The following is a 7556-nucleotide window of genomic DNA, read 5'->3' as shown; positions in this document are numbered from 1 at the left end:
TGTGTGTGTGAGTGTGAGTGTGAGTGTGCATTTGTGCGCGTAAGAGTATGAGAGAGAGAGAGAGGGAGGGGAGGAGGGAGGGAGAGGGAGAGGGAGAGAGGGAGAAAGATATATAAAACACACACACACACACACACATTTTCCGCTTATCCACACAAGACCCTCACCATCTTCACACTCATGTGTAAATATAGACTCACCATCATCATCTCTTGTGTGTAAGGAGTTTTCACCATTAGGGTAACTTTCCCCCTGCTAGGTGTACATATTTAACTTTTTATCTAGTCATATTTTCATGTTATCCTGATTTTCACCTTATTTATACTTTTACCTAATCATGTTAACCACTAAAACTTTCAGTCTTGCATCAAACTTCTAAGTTTATATGCAACTAGTCAACTTCCCTTCACCGACAGACGAATAAGTATCTCTCATTATATACTGCTGTGTTTGGATAAATCATCTACAGTATCAAGTGTGCACAGAGTTTTCAATGTCAATCCCCGATGACCTGCAAATACCAGTGAATACATTAATGGTGATTAATGATAATACGCATGCATATTTGTCACTATTCTATAATGATAGTGACGATGCTAAAGATAAATAAGTAAATAGAAAATAAAGCAGCTTATAATAACCTTTTTTTTCAGGATCTTTAAAAAAAGCACGAAGGTAAAGAGACCAAAGCTTTCCCGTCCCGCATGTTAAGCCCAGAATAGACACATATTCAGCACCTCCCCTGACCTTCACTGAACACTTGTATATCCCCCTCCCCTTGCCTAGTGACCCCCTCTCCCTCCCCCGGCCCAGTGACCCCCTCCCCCAGCCCAGTGACCTCCCCCCCTCCTCCATCACACTACCCCTCTCTCCCCCTGCCTAATAGTTTCTATAATCTATATCACCTGCTAGACAGCACGTAGCTTTTGATAGAAACGTAGATGTCTCATCTCTATATTCAATAGATAAATATACAAACTAATAAATAAATGAATAAAGGAGAAAGCTGTTTGGTCTTGATCATGACTGCACAAATAAACAGTGTGATTATTCAATATTACTTATCAAATTTTGCTAACACATCCACTCGGTCATATATCACTAGAGACTCTGGGATTAATGCAAAATATTACATCCTGATATTTCTGATGTTGCTCTACTGCTCTACTCTCTTTCTTTCTTTCTTTTTTATTTGGTTTGTGTTGGCGTAGGCTGAATGTATTTTATATAACATTAAAAATACCTTTGAACTTATATAATCAATCCAAAGCTTATACAGATAATCTCTCATAATGGATTATACCTCTAACGTCTTCTTCTCACCTCCTCGTTTTCTCCTTAATTCCCACTTTTTATCAAATCCTTTTTTTAACATTTCCCGAAAGCACAAAGTCAAGAGAGTGTACGTTCCTTCTATCTGGAGTCTGAAAGCATCCCAAGGACCGTGAAACATGGATGAAATTCGAGATGAAAGAGCTGGCGTTCCCTTCGCCCTCCGACCGTATTTTGTTTTAATCAACGCGTCCGTTACGGCGGTTTCCCTTGGCCCCGCGCTCTCTAAAATCGGAAAAATTATCGTTATTCTTTATATTTTAGACTTTTTCGTTCGTTCTTTATGGATTAGTTATTTGGTTATTTCTTTTTATTACGATTCCTAATATTTATGTTTTCTTAGTTCTTTTTTTATACCTAATCATGATATATATCATTCTTATGAGACTTTGCTGCATATCAAACTTTTTGATAGGAAGATGAACTGTGTAAAAACGTATTTGATACCGCGCTCTGACAAACATCTTTTTCCCTTTTCATTCTTGATGTATGAGAGTAATTTTTTTAAGTTGGTGAGATACGGTCCTTTCCCATCTTTTATCCTGTGCTACGGCTTAAGGACAATTATTTATCACGTCAATTTCTGCAGCCAGGGAAAGCATTTTCCCACGATTCGAAATCTGCCGAAGCAAATGAGATCCAAAATCGTTTCTCTTTAATAACGGCGATGTATAAATGAAGCGATATTGATACCAAGCAGACGTAAATGTCACGAATTTTTTTTATCATATAGGTAAGGAAATGCATTATCGTATCTACGCTCAGTGGCTTTTAAAATGGCATATAATTGCTGCAGCTAAAAGGGATATAGGCTTTATTCCTCACTGATCAACCCACAATAGAGAAAATAAGAAGAAAGTGAGAGTGAGATAGATAGCGAGAGAGAGAAAGAGAGAGACATACACACAAATATATATATATATATATATATATATATATATATATATATATATATATATATATATATATACAAACATATACACACATATGTGCGTGTGTGTGTGTGTGTATATATATATATATATATATATATATATATATATATATATATATATATATATATATATATGTTAAGACATTTACAATAGCATTAGTGTTAGCCATAGGCCTTTTCGGCGTCTGGCAAGCCTACCCCGCCTCTTATCCCTTTATCGACATATGCTTTGACCTTTCTCTATGTCGGGTCAAGTGGCAGCCACTTACTTCCTCCCATATCGCTCAGGTGGGGTGCTTGTGAGGCGGGGGCGAGGGAGAGAATGGAGGGGAGGAGGCAGGGAGAGAGAAAAAAAATGGGGTTGAGAGAAATAGGGGAAGAAGGGAGGGAAGAGGAGTGTTAGGAGAGTGATTTATTTATGACTTACGGTTGTAAAAGTTACGTTGGCATTTTGTATGCGATTGGAATGAGATGGAAAATGAAGAGAGGGAGAGAGGGAGGGAAGGAGGGAAGGGAGGAAGGGAAGGAGGGATGGAGAAGGAGAGGGAGAGGGAGGGAGGGGAGAGGAAAAAAGAGTGAGAGAGAGAGAGAGAGGGGGTAGGAAGGAAGGGAGGGAGGGAGGGAGGGAGGGAGAGAGAGAGAGAGAGAGAGAGAGAGAGAGAGAGAGAGAGAGAGAGAGAGATGGATAGATAGATAGATAGATAGATAGCTAGATAGATAGATAGAGAGAGAGAGAGAGAGAGAGAGAGAGAGAGAGAGAGAGAGAGAGAATTGACGGGTTGAGGGAGTAGGAAAGGGCAGCCGAAGCTAAAGGAGTGAAGAACGATGAAGGGGCAAAGGGGAGAGGGAGGGCAGAGTGGAGACGAAGGGTATGTGTATATAGGTCGAGTGTTGCTCCCACTCTAAGCGCAGTAAAAATATGTTTGCGAAATCTTGGCGGACGGTCTGACTGCTGATAGTTCGTCGATAGTTAAAAAGGCTCTTTCAGTTGTTACTATCGCCTTCCTCAAGTTTAATGGCAGTGTCTTAACTCTGAGATCTGGGAGGTAGATTGAATCCCTCTTCGGTTAGCGCTGTCCAAATGTTTACGAGGAAGCGATGGGAAAAAATCAAGTTTCTTATACCCGAGGAAACGATGGGAAAAAATCAAGTTTCTTATACTTCGTTACCTCCAACTGCCGTTACAGTTAAATGCTCTAATGTCAACACGTATTGTCCCCAGATAACCAATAACATTTCCAACACAAGGGGACGCCTCCCAGACAAACGACAAAGGCAACAATATTCTCCCCATCCGACCTCTCCTGAATGGATTTTATAGGCCGCGGTCACTCTGTGTTTTGAAATCAGACACTCGACTCTTATCATAAACGCCACAACACCCGTAACGCCAGCGGTCGCGGAATCCACCCTAGCGCGGGGTTATAGGAGCAGAACCCTCTATGGGGTTCAATAAAGGGGATTCGGGGGTCAGACATGATAACAGGCTGCGGTGCGTAATAGCTGTAATAAAATGGTTTTAAAGCGTGATAACTCAAGGGTGGAGGGGAACCGGTGGCAACACTGAGAGCCTCAAAAAACCATAGTTCGCGCTTACTAATAAGGCGATCGAAGTGCTGGGGCTGAATGGGAAAAAACAGAAGAGGAAGTCTTTTAGAGAGCTTACACACGGCGCGCAGAAAGGGGTAGAAGGCAAGAAGGGTTAAAGGGAGTGAGGGAAGGGAAGGAGAACAAGAGAGCGAAAGAGAGAGAGCCAGGGAAAGTGAGACAGACAGAGAGACAAAGCAAAAAAAAAAAAGAAAAAAAAAAAGGGAAAAGAGAGAGAGAAAGAGAGACGAAGAAAGAGAGAGAGAGAGAGAGAGAGAGAGAGAGAGAGAGAGAGAGAGAGAGAGAGACGAAGAAAGAGAGACGAAGAAAGAGATAGAGAGAGAATAATATATAACCGAACGCACGTACATGAATTCATCAACATCCTCGCTTATAACCAGAAACACCCATCCCGACCCCCACCACCTTGCCCCTCCCCTCTCCCCCTCCCTTTACCACGTACGCAGACCACAAGCACAGTATCCTACGTAACCCTTATTCCCAGCCCTCTAGCGACATCCTCTCAAGAACCAGCATCCTGTCCCGTCTGTGAATAGTGAGGAAAAGAAATGATTATATGTGTTTTCTTTGGCTTTTTTTTTTTAAGAAAGAATCAAACTGATAAAACAATACATCATATTCAAAATAATGCTCATCATCTCATATATTCATGCACATTCAAACGAGCGATATGTCAAGTAGGTGTGAGCGATATAAAAATGATAAAGTAATCTAATCTCTTATGACTGATAGATGACTACTTCTCTCACAACTTAAGATGAGTGTCTGATGCTGATAATCTTTTGCGCCTTGTCTTGTTCGCATGCCTTTTATTTTATTCTATTCTCTTCTATTCTTAACGATTTATCTCCACTGGGAAGTTAGGAATGCATTTGGTTGTTGCAAAATTTTTGTAAAATAGTGTTCAGTTAAGTCGGTTTCATTGTCAGATAGCATGGCAAGGCAAAAATGACCGATTTAATTTTGTTTTATTGCAGAAAAAAATATGAATGGGAGCATACAATCCCACAATGCAAATCTTGTTATTAGAGTTTTAGTCTTGCTCCTTAATCAGACACTCTGATGAAGTATAATACGGTAATATCTTGCAATTTGCAATTATTCACTCGTATTCACCCGTTTCATTTTTCCTCTCTCTCTCTCTCTCTCTCTCTCTCTCTCTCTCTCTCTCTCTCTCTCTCTCTCTCTCTCTCTCTCTCTATCTATCTATCTATCTATCTCTCTCTCCTTCTTCTTCTTCCTCTTCTTCTTTTTATTCCCATTTATCACAACTCTCTCTCTCCCGGCTATGAAGTGTGCAAAGTCCCGGTGCAGTTTGGCGGATTAGATATTGATAACGTAAGAAGGTTGTGGAGGACGAGAAAAATATTGTCTGTGAGTCCAGTTTTTTTTTTTTTTGGTGGGGGTGGGGGTGGGGGTGGGGGTGGGGGTAGGGGGAGGGGAGTAAGCATGGGAGTTCTTGGGAAATTAACGATGCTGTGGTGAAACTGATGATTGATAATACATCCTCTTTGTCCGTTCCTTGATTCTCGTTCTTGTTATTATTTCGTTATTGTTTTTATCATTATTATCATTATTATTTTCTTCATTATTATTGTTATTCTTATTATTCTTATTCTTATTCTTATTATTATCACAATTATTATTATTATTATTATTTTATTATTATTATTATCATTATTATTATTATTATTATTATTATTATTATTATTATTATTATCATTATGATCATTAGTATTATTACTATTATTATAATTATTGTTCCATCATTATTAGAATTCTTATCATCATTATTATTATCATTATTATTATTGTTGTTCTTATTATGAGCATTATCATTATCGTTATTACAATTACCACTATCCTCATTATCCTTATTATCACCATTACTATCATTACTATTACTATGGGCATCACTATCATTACCATTGTTATTGTTATTATTGTGTTCATTATTACTATCAATATTGCAATTTGTTCTTGTTGTCGTTGTCGTCACTATTGCCCGTCATTCTATCATTCCATGCGTCATTCACACACATCATTTGTTTTACTTTTCACCATCGCAAATACAGAAATGTTTTCATACAGGTGTCCCGTTGAAGCGACTCATTATTATTATTATTATTATTATTATTATTATTATTATTATTATTATTATTATTATTATTATTATTATTATTATTATCATTATTATTATTATTATTATTATTATTATTATTATTATTATTATTATTATTATTATTATTATTATCATTGTTACTATTATTAGTACTTATTATTTTTATTATTATTACTATTTTCACTATCATTATTATCATTACCATCGTAAATACAGAAATATTTTCATAGATGTGTTCCGTTGAACTCACTTATTATTATCATTATTATCATTATTATTATTATTATTATTATTATTATTAATATTATTATTATTATTATTATTATTATTATTATTATTGTTGTTGTTGTTATCATTATCACTATTATTATTATCATTATTATTATTGTTATTATTATTATTATTATCATTATTATTATTATCATTATTTTCATTATCATCATCATCATAGCCACCGTAAAAACAGATATATTTTCAGAGAGATGTCCCGTTGAAGCCACTCTGTCTACTTGAGTTCGAAAGCAGTCACGTAGCTTAATCCGCGAAGCCCCACAATAGAGCAAATGTTCAAGAATCACCCCGAGCATTGAGACATGTCTAAGACGCTTAAATACGCACGACTCACGTTTATCTCCCAAAGGCAACGACGTCAACATCCATTCTCATAACTTTCTCATAAAATAAGACCTAGCTTCCGGTGAAAAATTACTCTCGCTTTACTTCCTCATAAAGTTCATCTTTGGTTGGGGAAAGATTTTCCTCCTAAAAGAAAACCGACGTCAGGCGAAGACCAGGACTTTCTCATAAAGTAGAAACGGCTTCCGGTAAGAAAAAAAAAAAGAACAAGACAAAAAAAAAACTACTGTACTTTCTCATAAAATCTATTTGGGTTTGAAGAACGACTTTCTCATAAAAAATAAAACCCAACTTCGGATGAATGAGGAGGTTCGGCCATCACACGAACAGCAACGCGATCTTCTCCCTTGGGCGTTGCTTGGTTAGGTCTGTGATCAGGTCTCCTCAGGTACTTGTTGCTTATTGGAGAGGAGCTGCGTCGGCGCCTTCCTCGGGTCCCTCTCGGCCGCGCTGACGGAGCTCCTTGGCTGTTTGGGTTCCCTGGCTGATTAGCGTGATTTTGCTGCTGTTGTTGTTGTTGTTTTCTCTCTCTCTCTCAAGCTGAAGGCGATAAAGGGGGATAAGCGAGAGGGAGGGAAAAAAGGAAACGTGAGAGAAAGAGAGAGACAGAGAAGAAACAAAAACAAAAGTAGAAAATCTGAAAGAAAGTTCGAAGCAAAAGGAAACGGAGGGAGAAGTGACAGGAAGAAAAAAAAGAAAAGAAAAAGAAAAAAAAAGCGAGGGCATGGAAGTAAAAAGAATGGAAAAAACGCTGAGAAAAAAGGACGAAAAGAAGAAACGATGCATGGAACTCTCCCCCCAGCCCCCCCTAGTATCGTCATTCTTAAGCTAAAAGGACCAATTCAGGGACATTTCTTTCTCCCTCTCCCTTGATGGGACGGAGGAGGGGGAAGGGGAGGGGAGAGGAGGAAGGCTGCAGAACCC

The 7556-nt window shown here is 38.1% G+C and overlaps 1 long non-coding RNA gene across 1 annotated transcript in view; it reads right to left on the bottom strand.

Annotated features, from left to right (window-relative positions):
• Positions 1-6861: 6861 nt before the first annotated feature.
• Positions 6862-7556, bottom strand: part of LOC119580252 — a 15616-nt gene continuing 14921 nt past the window's right edge. The window contains exon 2 of the long non-coding RNA XR_005229350.1: positions 6862-7172. This is a non-coding gene — a long non-coding RNA (uncharacterized LOC119580252). The remainder of the gene's footprint in view (positions 7173-7556) is intronic.

Source organism: Penaeus monodon, chromosome 13 (assembly GCF_015228065.2).
Source record: "Penaeus monodon isolate SGIC_2016 chromosome 13, NSTDA_Pmon_1, whole genome shotgun sequence".
Taxonomy (NCBI): Eukaryota; Metazoa; Arthropoda; class Malacostraca; order Decapoda; family Penaeidae; genus Penaeus; species Penaeus monodon.
Note: the sequence above shows the minus strand (reverse complement) of the source record. Positions and strands in the feature narration are given on the sequence as shown.